Source organism: Orbicella faveolata, unplaced genomic scaffold (assembly GCF_042242905.1).
Source record: "Orbicella faveolata isolate gen_17 unplaced genomic scaffold, um_ofav_v1 contig_48, whole genome shotgun sequence".
Lineage (NCBI taxonomy): Eukaryota > Metazoa > Cnidaria > Anthozoa > Scleractinia > Merulinidae > Orbicella > Orbicella faveolata.
Genome location: NW_028301578.1, coordinates 16,225,148 through 16,238,546, shown reverse-complemented (window position 1 = coordinate 16,238,546; position 13,399 = coordinate 16,225,148). Strand labels below are relative to the sequence as shown.

The window sequence follows — 13,399 nt, the reverse complement described above, 5'->3', positions numbered from 1 at the left end:
AAAAAATTGCTGTGTCCATTTCACTGCAAACCAAGGCTATCAGTAGTTAGTTTAGAGTCCCCGGGACTGCAATATATTTCCCAAGTTCCGGAAAATGGAGAAGACGTTGGTCAAAATCACGATGCGCGCAAGACGGTCTTGGCTAGTCTTTCAGTCTTAAAGTGAAGTGGGGCTATATTTCGGCCCAGAAGCTCAAAAGTGAGCGTTCAAAAAGTTTCCCTGTGTTTATTTCACTGGAAACCAAAGCCATCAGGAGCTAGTTTAGAGTCTCCGGGACTGGAAAATATCCCCCAACTTCCGGAAAATCGAGCCGAACTTGGTCAAAATCACGATTTGCGTAAGGTAGTCTCGGCTACTCTTTCAGTCTTAAAGTAAAGTGGGGCTATATTTCGGGCCAGAAGCCCGAAAGTGAGCGTTCAAAAAGTTTTGCCGTGTTCATTTCACTGCAAACCAAGGCCATCAGGAGTTAGTTTACCGTACCCGGGACAAGAAAATATGCCCCAAGGTCCGGGAAATTCTTTGACTGAAAAACAAGGCCATCACGAGTTAGTTTAGCGTCCTTGGGACTGGAAAATATTCCCCAAGTTCCGGTAAATTGAGCCGAAGTTGGTCAAAATCACGATGTGTAAGGTGGTCTCGGCTACTCTTTCAGTCTTAAAGTGAAGTGGGGCAATATTTCGGCCCAGAAGCTCGAAAGTGAGTGTTTAAAAAGTTTTGCTTTGTCCATTTCACTGCAAAACAAGGCCATCACGACTTAGTTTAGCGTCCAAGGGACTGGAAATATCCCCCCAGTTACGGGAATTCCACCCGAAGTTAGTCAAAATCACGATGCGCTTAAGGGGGTCTCGGCTACTCTTTCAGTCTTAAGGTAAAGTGGGCTTAGATTTAACTCCAGAAGCTCGAAAGTAAGGGTTCAAAAATGTTTGTCTCTATTTCACTCACATCTTAGACAATCAGGAGTGAGTTTAGAGACTTTGGGACTGGAAAATATCTCCCAAGTTTCGCCAGATCGAGCCGAAGATCCTCAAAATCACAATGCGCGTAAGGCGCTCCCGCCTACTCTTTCAGTCTTAAAAAGAAGTACCACTATATTTCGGCCAGCAAGCTCGAAAGTGCGCGTTCAAAAAGTGTTCCTGTGTCCATTTCACTGGAAACCAAAGCTATCAGGAGTTAGTTTAGAGTCCCCGGGACTGGAAAATATGCCCCTATTTGCGGGAAATCGAGCCGAAGTATCCCAAAATCACGATGCGCGTAAGGCGGTCTCGGCTACTCTTTCAGTCTTAAAGTTAAGTGGGGCTATATTTCGATCCATAAGCTCGAAAGTGAGCGTTCAAAAAGTTTTGCTGTGTCCATTTAACTGCAAACTAAGGCCATCGGAAGGTAGTTTAGCTTCTCCGGGAATTGAAAATATTCGCCAACTTCCGGGAAATCGAGCCGAAGTTGGTCCAAATTGTAACGGCATCGATCCACACACAACAGACGTTTCAACTCCATTTTATTCGTAGAGAACTAGTAGGTAAAACCTGGGTGACAAAATTACAAAATGTGTCTTGTAATGATACGAAGTGAACAACATTGAAAATACAGGTAGCAAGAGAAATTAAACTTCACATTGTTCATACATACGTTGTTGTTCGTTCTCTGCCGTTCTGAACATCGACACCGTCCTTTGTAAACTAAGATAAACCTGAACGAAAATCTCGGACGAAAACACAGACGCCAAAACGCGACGCCATCTTACAAAAGCACATAGTCCTTTCATCCGCGCAAGGGACGATGGGTGTGAATAGCGAAAACCGCTGGCTCAAAACAGTACTGAAGGTTCAACAACTTTGAATCGCAGCGAATTAATTACCGTCCGGAAATACAGCAAGATAAACATAAAAGTTCCTAACACACCGGGAGGGTGGGGGTCGCTGCGATACAACTTGTAACATTGAACAAATCACAAAATGTCTCCAGATAAACGTTTATATTCAATATCCTTAATGCCATTTGCATTCTTGACTTCGGCTTCAGACTTTAATCCACTGGAACAAGTAGGGCAAGGCGCTGAACTGCCCATGAAACCACAGTGTCTCTTGCACCCCGGTACTCGTGAACTTTTTCCCCAGTGCGATAGCTCTTGTACTTGACTGTCACCTTGCGCACTTTGTCATCTTCCCCTGGAAAAACATCTTGCACAAGCGCCAAGCGATAATCTCCCCTAAGAGTGTTCTTGTCAGCGACAATCACCACATCTCCTGGACACAAGTTGCGAGTGGCAGTGTGCCATTTGCGCTGTACTACTAATGCTGGAGCATACAGCTCAGTCCAACGTTTCCAGAAGTCCTCCACCACAGACTGAACAAGATGGTAACGTGTTACAATGCTTGCGTCGTAAGGTTGCCATCCTAAGGGGTTAGATGCAGTCGCCCGTCCAAGCAACAAACTGTTGGGTGTGAGAACATTGATGGTTGAATCCATGCTTGGTTTCACTCCAATCGGACGCTCATTTAGTAAGTTGGACACTTCACAACAGACAGTGAGAAATTCAGGTACAGACAGACGTTGGTCACTCACTGAGAAATGAATAGCACGTTTGGCGGCCTTTATCAGAGACTCCACTGCTCCTTGATGCCAGGGACTATCGGCAGGTCCAAATACCCAGGTTGAACCATTCTGAGTAGAATCTCTCTGTAAGGACTCCCTGTCGATTCTTTGCCAGGCTTCTTTGAGTTCCCTCTCTGCGCCCACAAGCTGAGAACCTGGATCGCTGTAAATCTTCTCTGGCCATCCACGAAGACTGGCAAATCTGCTAAGCGCCATCAGGAAATTGCTGGTGTCGTATCCAAACACTGCCTCGATATGAACAGCTCTCATTGCGAGATCGGTGAACAATACACCATATGCTTTGCCACTTGTGCGTTTCTGGACTTCCCCTCTAACTGTGTACGGTCCAAACAGGTCAAGCATCACGTGGTTGAATGCTGGTGCGGGTTCCAGTCTAGCTTCTGGCAGTAACCCCATCGGTTGCTCAAGAAATTTGGCATCGCGCAACTTGCACAGTTGACAGTCCATTTTCACTAGCCTTGCCAGTTTACTGCCTTGAGGCGTCCAGTAACGCATTCGAAATCGAGCAAGGGTTGCGTCGCGTCCCCTATGTCCTCCTGCTTGATGCGCACGTTCCATGAAAAGACATGTAGCTGGATGCTTAGAGGGTAACAATCTCTGAAGGGATGAGTCTGGTGTCATCGCATTGTACCTTAGTAGTCGTTCTCCTACGACCCATATTCCACTTGCATCTTGTACAGGCTTCAGCTTAGCATAGCGACCTCCATGACCTTTCTTGCTGCTGCTCTTCTTTAGCTCGCATTCCATTGTTTTCTGAATGTTCTTCACGACAAAGTCCTCTGCGTCTTTCAAGTGCTGTGCGGTTACTTGCATGGCATTTCCTGCACGGAAAGTCTTGTTCCTTGCAATGTTTTTCAACCTTGCCACGACCCAAATGACTCGATTGATGTTTCTAAATCTCTCATAGACAATCAAAGGAGGATCTGCCCTGGCTACCGCCGTACTACACATCTTCTTCTCTCCAGGGAGCACTTCTTCCTTCTGCAGACCAGACTTGAGTCCCCACTCTTCAACAGGCTTGTACAGGATAGGTGGGCCATTCCACCAGTGGGAGTCTTGATCGAGCTCCTCAGGGGTGCGTCCACGGGTCAACCAATCTGCGGGGTTGTGATAACCTGACATCCAGGCCCAACGGGACATATCACCATTCGTTGCGGCTTGAATTTCTCCAATTCTAACTCCTTCATACACCTTGAAGCGAGTACTGGTCTTGTTGATCATACTCAAAACAGTTTCAGAGTCCACAATTTGCTACACCTCTTCAAATTCGAGCCTCATCTCCTTTTCTATGACCTTTCTACCTCGCTTGGACAATACAGCAGCATTTAACTCCATCTGAGGAGTAGACAACTTATTCACTGGGGCGATACGACACTTTGCCATGATAAGTCGACACCAATAGTCCCCGCTGTTTAGGCGCCATCTGATGTAGGCTGCAAAACCATAGGCGAGGTCACTACCATCACTGAAGATGATAAGCCATGGTCGGCCAACAGAGTCGGGTGGTCGTAAACAACGATTCAAACTAAGCTGCTCGAGCTGGAACAGGGAACAGAAGAAGTGAACCCACTTGGACCGTAGGTGGGTTGGCAGCGGATCGTCCCATCCAAGCTTTAGGGACCACGTTTCGCGCAGGTAAATCTTTCCCAGCAGAGTGTAGGGGCACACAAGTCCAAGAGGATCAAAGATCATCATAACCTGCGACAGAACAATTCTTCTTGTCAACACAAGTGGTAGGCCTTTTGGCAAATCAGCTTTCTTGAGGTTTGGGCCTGTGTGTGTTCCTTTCTTCTTCTTGCTGAAGTTGAGAGTGACTTCGAACACCATGGTATCTTCCACTGGATTCCAGCCAAGGCCCAATACCCTCAGGTTGCTATCAGTTCCTTTCAACATGTTTGGGTGCGTGCGTACAGTACCATCAGGTGCAACAAGTGTGTCAACGTTGTCAGACAACATTTCGCCGGTGCGAGGACTTGATTCTCCAGTAAACTGCCAACACTTGACTGCAAAGCCTCCCTTCGCAAGCATGTCTTCTGTTTCACGAGCAATTTTCAATGCTTCAGGTGTACTTGGTTGAGAGTCAATTAAATCATCTACATAGCTGGATCTCTTCAGGAGGTTGGCAGCCTTTGGACTGTCAGTTTCAAACATATCTGCAGTCTTGTACATAGCTTCAGTGCTAATAGCCGGGGCTGGAGTGTCGCCCATATTGACTCGTGTCATCATATACACATCGGGTTCTTGGTCAATTTTCAAATCACGCCACAGGAACCGATGACAATGTTGCTCCAAGGGCTTCAAGTGGATAGAGTGGAACATTTTACGAATGTCTCCCACAAGAGCAACCTGCTCCTCCCTCCAGCGCAGCAATATGCCAATTAGATTGTTCATGTAACAGTCCGGTCCCTTAGCTAAACAGGAGTTAAGAGACATTCCTTGGCACACTTGACTGGAATTAAATACGATTCGCACAGGTGTGGAGTGTGACCGTGTGTTGACCACTGCCAGGTGGGAGATGTAAAACTTAGGACCACTCCATTCTTGCAGTTCTTTCTGAGACAACTTCCGTGCAACACCTCGTTCCACCATGTCCTCCATCTGCTTCTGGTAAGTTTCAGCCCACCGCTCGTCCTTGCTGAGTGTTCGCTCGGTACTCTTGAGAGTAGCCAAGGCGCTACTGTAGTTATTGGGTAAAGTTCCTGGATCCACAAGCCAAGGATAGCTAGTTACCCAACACTGTTTAACACCGTCATACTCAAGGTTCTCTTGAATCAATTTTAACTCCTGTTCCTCTTTGAACGAATAGGTGTGGCCAACAGTTGGACACTTGCCACAACGACAACTACCACAGCGTGGAGTTATTTCAGTTCCAATTTCTTCACCACAAATGAAGCTTTCTATAAGGCGTCCCTGATTTTTACCCGCGAGGGGTTCTGCAACATTCGTCTGTCTGAGACTAGCATACTTTTTGCTGACTTTGACCAGCTCTCCAGGGTTGGAACAATTTGGCTGAAACTCGGGGTGAGTGACATGGCATACATGGTAAGCCTCATGCTTGATCACTGAGTTGTGAATCGTTTTCACAAGATTTGAATCGTGCTCAGTTCCTTCTCTCAGATCAGGATGGGTACCTTGAAGACAGACTCCAAAGTCTCCTTTCATGATGCTTAAATTATCTCCACACTTCGCCTCCTCACACTTGGGGAACAACCCAAAGTAGTCGCAGCCCAGGAGAATGTCTACTTTGTCAGTCTTCCTCTGTAGAGAGTCAACATCATAGCCAGGGAACAAATTGGCTAAGACTTTAGTGTCCAGCTTGCTGACAGGACCAGTAATTCTATCCATACCAAATGCAGTGATACTGACTTTCTTGCCAGTGTCCGTTCTCAAGGTGAACTGATACTGTCGGGTGTTGTAAGTCTTCTCAACATCTCCCATCGTGGTTACGTCAAGCGTGAATCTGTTCAGTTTTTTGGCCTTGATTCTATCTGCTGCTTGGTGGGTTATGTAGGTTGTGTTTGAGCCACCATCACAGAATATGGTAACATTCTTCCCACTCTCACACACCTTTGCCTGCTGGATGGGATAGAGAGCAAGGCCAGCTCCTCTTGTAGCATGACTTGCTGATTCAGCATGAGCACAATGGTCAGTTTGTCGATCTTCTTCCTTTCGAGGTGCTGATAGAGTCTGATCTTGACCAGTAGTGTTTGAACCTTCTTTCTTTTTTCCTGACTTGCACAGGAGGAAGTGGTGCTTCTCACTTCCACACAATGAACATGGTTTTTTGCTGGGACACTTCTGCTGTGGGTGATCTCCAAAGCAGACAAAACAGGCATTCACTTGTTTGAGGAGTTCAAACTTGCCACCCTCTCCACTGATGGGGAGTTTCTGAAATTCTTTACAATCACTTGTTTTGTGCTTAACCGTATTTCTCTTGTGGAAAACACACTGGTAAAACTGTTTTTAGCCCTGACCAGTTCCTGTTCCATGATGTGTCAGCCCTTTACCACGATCACCATTCCTCGGTACTTCAAGTGTTCTTCTCCGCCTTGGTTGGTATTCAGCTAACCGAGCTACTGCTTCTCTTTCCCTTTCCAAGAACTTCATAAAGGATTTGAAAGGCTGAATTCTCTCTGTTTGGCTCATATCATGATATTTGCGAATCCACTCCAATCTCAGATGGTTAGGCAAAAGTCCATTGACAAAATCAACGTCCCTCATAGTGAGAGAGTTCAACTGATTCAACTCTTCAAGCTGGCTGTAGGATGACTCCACAACGTCAACAAATTCAACAAGACCTCTGTAATCGGTTTCTGAGACTGGCTTGAGCTTATGTAAATCCTCTAGTGCTGCTTGAACAGTGGCACTGGTATCATCATAGTAATCTTCCAACTTCTTCCACATTATATCATAAGCCTCTGGTTTGGTGACATACACTGACTTGATCCTTTGACTAGCTTCACCTTTCACTGACCTCTTGAGTTCGTGAGCTAAGGCTGTTTTGTTTTTGATTGCACCTTCTGCCAACTGCTTCCAGACTGTTTTAAACTCTGGCCAAGCTTTTCTCTGGCCAGAAAAGGTGGGAAGTGACATTTTCTTGAGGTGAACACCTGGTGTGTCTGCAGAGCTGTTTCCACTGCTTTGAGCTGGCATACCATGACTACTAAGCTGATACGGAGACACATTCATTAACTGTCCAGGATAACCATGTCCTCCTGCTGACTGTTGAACAAATGAGTGTGGCAACCAATACTGCTGGGCCGGGGGACTACTGAAACTAGCGGAACTAATGGGATCAAACCCCATCAAATCATTTGCTTGGCTACCATAGCTCTGAGCTGGCATAGCATAACTGACTGACTGTTGTGGTAAAACACTTGACAAATGTCCAGTGTATACATGTGTCACTGTGGGCTGTTGAGTAGACAACACAGGTAATGGGTGCTGAGGTGTTGGTGCCACACTGTAACCTGCAGGGGTAATAGATCCAGTGCCAAAATGAAAATTGTTGGCTTGGGCACTACTTGCTGATAATGTTACATTCTGTGTCTGTGAGGATGCAGTGACCACACTAGTGACTGATAGATCTGGGTTAACATTGTTTCCTGACTGAGAAGTTCCTTGTACTGGTAATGTAACACTTTGTTCTGATGGATGTGTAGGGGGGTCAGCAGGTGTGGGAACTGAACCCAGCTGAACCACATTTGACGTCTTGGGGGCCTTTGCCTGCATAAAAGCATTTCTGGCCACCGTGTATGCTTCTTTGACATTTGCCCGGTACGCAATAATGTCTAACCCATTAACAACTCGATGATCAGCATGTTCTTCTTCTGAAACCAGGGTTTCATATTCCTCATCTATCACGCAAAAATCATCGTATACTTTCTCTAGTTCAACCATTAAGGCAGTCAAAACATCAACATCTGCCTTTCTTTCAATTGCACCAGTTAATCTTCGCGAAGCTTTGGTCACTTGTACTTTGGCTTTAGTTCTTTCTTGTTTCTTCTCCTCTACAACACTCATGATTGAAAATTACATTCAATCTTAGCTGATAACTTAAAACAAAGAAGTCCACACTCACCGATGGCTGACAACTTGGCGCGAACAAAATTCGAGGTTACTGAGTTCGAAGACAACTTGAAAACACACGTTCAATCTCCCGGTTGGCTGGCAACTTGAAGCGAACAAGATTCGAAGACAACTTGAAAACACACGTTCAATCTCCCGGTTGGCTGGCAACTTGAAGCGAACAAGATTCGAAGACAACTTGAAAACACACGTTCAATCTCCCGGTTGGCTGGTAACTTGAAGCGAACAAGATTCGAAGACAACTTGAAACACACACGTTCAATCTCCCGGTTGTCTGGCAACTTGAAGCGAACAAGATTCGAAGACAACTTGAAAACACACTTTCAATCCCCTGGTTGGCTGGCAACTCGGAGCGAAATACTACAACGTTTTACTGTAACGGCATCGATCCACACACAACAGACGTTTCAACTCCATTTTATTCGTAGAGAACTAGTAGGTAAAACCTGGGTGACAAAATTACAAAATGTGTCTTGTAATGATACGAAGTGAACAACATTGAAAATACAGGTAGCAAGAGAAATTAAACTTCACATTGTTCATACATACGTTGTTGTTCGTTCTCTGCCGTTCTGAACATCGACACCGTCCTTTGTAAACTAAGATAAACCTGAACGAAAATCTCGGACGAAAACACAGACGCCAAAACGCGACGCCATCTTACAAAAGCACATAGTCCTTTCATCCGCGCAAGGGACGATGGGTGTGAATAGCGAAAACCGCTGGCTCAAAACAGTACTGAAGGTTCAACAACTTTGAATCGCAGCGAATTAATTACCGTCCGGAAATACAGCAAGATAAACATAAAAGTTCCTAACACACAAATTACGATGCGCGTAAGGCGGTCTCGGCTACTCTTTCAGTCTTAAAGTGAAGTAGGGCTATATTTCGGCCGACAAGCTCGAAAGTGAGCGTTCAAAAAAATATGCTGTGTCCATTTTACTGCAAACTAAGGCCATCAGCAGTTAATTTACAGTCCCCGGGACTAGAATATATCCCCGAAGTTCCGGGAATTCGAACGGAGGTTGGTCAAAATCACGATGCGCCTAAGACGGTCTCGGCTACTCTTTCAGTCTTAAAGTAAAGTGGGGCTATATTGCGGCCCAGAAGCTCGAAAGTGACCCTTTAAAAAGTTACGCTTTGTGCATTTAACTGCAAACCAAGGCCATCAGGAGTTAGTTTAAAGTCCCCCGGACTGGAAAATATCCCCCAAGTTCCGGGAAATCGAGCTGAACTTGGTCAAAATCACTATGCTCGTAAGGCGGTCTCGGTTACTATTTCAGTCTTAAAGTGAAATACGGTTGTATTTCGGCCCAGAAGCTCGAAACTCAGCGTTCAAAACGTTTTCCTGCGTCCTTTTCACTGCAAACCAAGGCCATCAGGAGTTAGTGTAGAGTCCCCGGGACTTGAAAATATCGCCAAAATTCTAGAAAATCGAGCGGAAGTTGCTCAAAATCACGATGCGCATAAGGCGGTCTCGCCTACTCTTTCAGTCTTAAAGTGAAGTGGGGCTATATTTCATCCCAGAAGCTCGAAGATAAGTGTTCAAAAAGTGTTACTGTGTCCATTTCACTCCAAACCAAGGCCATCACGAGTTAGTTTAGACTCCTCGGACTGGAAAATATGGCCCAAGTTCGGGGAAATCGAGCCGAATTTTGTCAAATTCACGATGGGCGTAAGGCGGTCTCGGCTACTCTTTCATTCTTAAAGTGAACTGGGGCTATATTTCGGCCGAGAAGCTAGAAAGTGAAAGTTCAAAAAGTTTTGCTGTGCTCATTTCACTGCAAACCAAGGCCATCAGGAGTTAGCATAGACTCCTCGGGACTGGAAAATATCGCCCAAGTTCGGGGAAATCGAGCCGAATTTTGTCAAAATCATGATGCGCGTAAGGCGGTCTTGGCTACTCTATCATTCTTAAAGTGAACTGGGGCTATATTTCGGCCCAGAAGCTGGAAAGTGAAAGTTCAAAAAGTTTTGCTGTGTCCATTTCACCGCAAACCAAGCCACATCAGGAGATAGTTTACAGTCTCCGGGACATCAAAATATCCCTCAAGTTCCGGGAAATCGAGCCGAAGTTTGTCAAAATCACGATGCGCGTAAAGCAGTCTCGGCTACTCTTTTAGTCTTAAAGTGACGTGGGTGTATATTTCGGCCCAGAAGCTCGAAAGTGAGCGTACAAAAAGTTTTGCTCTCTCAATTTAACTGAAAACCAAGGCCATCATGAGCTAGTTTAGAGTGCACGGGACTGGAAAATATCCCTTAAGTTCTGGCAACTCAAGCCGAAGTTGGTCAAAATCACGATGCGTCTTAGGTGGTCTCGGCTACTATTTCAGTCTTAAAGTGAAGTGGGGCTATATTTCGGCCCAGAATTTCGAAAGTAAGCGTTAAAAAAAATTGCTGTGTCCATTTCACTGCAGACCAAGGTCATCAGGGGTTAGTTTAGGGTCCTTGAGACTTGAATATATACCCAGAGTTTCGGGAAATCGAGCCGAAGTTTGTCAAAATTACGATGCGCGTAAAGCAGTCTCGGCTACTTTTTTAGTCTTAAAGTGACGTGGCTGTATATTTCGGCCCACAAGCTCGAAAGTGAGCGTTCAAAAAGTTATGCTGTGCCCATTTCACTGCAAAGCAAGGCCCTCAGGAAGTAGTTTACAGTGCCCGGAACTGCAAAATATCCGCCAAGTTCCGCGAAATCGAGACGAAGTTGGTCAAAATAACGATTCGCGTAAGGCAGTCTCGGCTACTCTTTCAGTCTTAAAGTGAAGTAGGGCTATATTTCGGTCCAGAAGCTCGAAAGTGAGCGTTCAAAAAGTTTTCCTGTGTCAATTTCACTGAAAAGCAAGGCCATCATAAGTTAGTTTAGAGTCCCCGAGACTGGAAAATATCTTTTAAGTTCTGGCAACGCAAGCCGAAGTTGGTCACAATCACGATTTGCCTAAGGCGGCCTCGGCTACTCTTTCAGTCTTAAAGTAAAGTGTAGCTATATTTCGGCCCACAAGCTGGAAAGTGAGCGTTCAAAAAGCTTTGCTGTGTCCATTTCACTGCAAAAGAAGGCCATCAGGACTTAGTTTAGCGTCCAAGGGACTGCAAAATGTTCCCCAAGTTCCGGGAGATCCACCCGAATTTTGTCAAAATCACAATGCGCGTAAGGTGGTCTCGGTTACTCTTTAAGTCCTAAAGTAAAGTGGGGCTTTATTTCGGCCAGGAAGCTCGAAGGTGAGCGTTCAAAAAGTTTTGCTCTGTCCATTTCCCTGCAAACCAAGGCCATCAGGAGTTAGTTTAGAGTCCCCGGGACTGGAAAATATTCTCCAAGTTCCAGGAAATGGCGCCGAAGTTGATGAAAATTACGATGCGCGTAACGGGCTCTCGGCTATTCTTTCAGTCTTAAATTTAAGTAGGGCTATATTTCGCCCCTGAAGCTCGAAGGTGAGCGTTCAGAATGTTTTGCTGTGTTCATTTCACTGCAAACCAAGGTCATCGAGAGTTAGTTTAGCGTCCCCGGGACTTGAAATTATTCGCCAACTTCCGGGAAATCGAGCAAAAGTGGCCCAAAATCACGATGCGCGTAAGGCGGTCTCGGCTACTCTTTCAGTCTTAAAATTAAGGGGGGCTATATTTCGACCTACAAGCTCGAGACCGGGCGTGCGCTAATTTTACCTGTGTCCATTTCACTGACATCTTAGGCCATCCGGAGTTAGTTTAGAGTCCTTGGGACTGGAAAATATTTCCCAAATTCTGGCAGATCGAGCCAAAGTTGCTCAAAATCACGATGCGCGTAAGGCGGTCTCGGCTACTCTTTCAGTCTTAAAATGAAGTGGGGCTATATTTCGGCCGACAAGCTCAACACCGAGCGTGCGCTCCTTTTGCCTGTGTACATATCACTGAAAACTAAGTTCATCAGGAGTTAGCATAGAGTCCTCGGGACTGGAAAATATTCCCCGAATTCCGGCAAATCGAGCCAAAGATGCTCAAAATCACGATGCGCTTAAGGGGGTCTCGGCTACTCTTTCAGTCTTAAGGTAAAGTGGGCTTAGATTTAACTCCAGAAGCTCGAAAGTAAGGGTTCGAAAATGTTTGTTTTTTTATTTCACTCACATCTTAGACAATCAGGAGTGAGTTTAGAGACTTTGGGACTGGAAAATATCTCCCAAGTTTCGCCAGATCGAGCCGAAGATCTTCAAAATCACATTGCGTGTAAGGCGCTCCCGCCTACTCTTTCAGTCTTAAAAAGAAGTAGGGCTATATTTCGGCCAGCAAGCTCGAAAGCGCGCGTTCAAAAAGTGTTCCTGTGTCCATTTCACTGGAAAGCAAGGGCATCAGGGATTAGTTTAGAGTCCTCGATACTGGAAAATATCCCCCTAGTCGCGGCAAATCGAGCCGAAGTATCCCAAAATCACGATGCGCGTAAGGCGGTCTCGGCTACTCTTTCAGTGTTAAAGTTAAGTGGGGCTATATTTCGACCCATAAGCTCGAAAGTGAGCGTTGAAAAAGTTTTGCTGTGTCCATTTAACTGCAAACTAAGGCCATCGGAAGTTAGTTTAGCTTCCCCGGAAATTGAAAATATTCGCCAACTTCCGGGAAATGGAGCCGAAGTTGGTCAAAATCACGATGCACGTAAGGCGGTCTCGGCTACTCTTTCAGTCTTAAAGTGAAGTAGGGCTATATTTCGGCCGACAAGCTCGAAAGTGAGCGTTCAAAAAAATGTGCTGTGTCGATTTCACTGCGAACCAAGGCCATCAGCAGTTAGTTTAGAGTCCCCCGGTCTGGAATATATCCCCGAAGTTCCGGGAATTCGAACGGAGGTTGGTCAAAATCACGATGCGCCTAAGACGGTCTTGGTTACTCTTTCAGTCTTAAAGTAAAGTGGGGCTATATTTCGGCCCAGAAGCTCGAAAGTGACCCTTTAAAAAGTTACGCTTTGTGCATTTAACTGCAAACCAAGGCCATCAGGAGTTACTTTAAAGTCCCCCGGACTGGAAAATATCCCCCAAGTTCCGGGAAATCGAGCTGAACTTGGTCAAAATAACGATGCTCGTAAGGCGGTCTCGACTACTATTTCAGTCTTAAAGTGAAATACGGTTGTATTTCGGCCCAGAAGCTCGAAACTGAGCGTTCAAAAAGTCTTCCTGCGTCCATTTCACTGCTAACCAAGGCCATCCGGAGTTAGTTTAGAGTCCCCGCGACTTGAAAATATCGC

General features: G+C 45.7%; 1 pseudogene; it reads right to left on the bottom strand.

Moving 5' to 3' along the window:
- Positions 1-2,022: 2,022 nt before the first annotated feature.
- LOC110065259 (uncharacterized) lies at positions 2,023-8,136 on the bottom strand (annotated as a pseudogene).
- Positions 8,137-13,399: the final 5,263 nt, after the last annotated feature.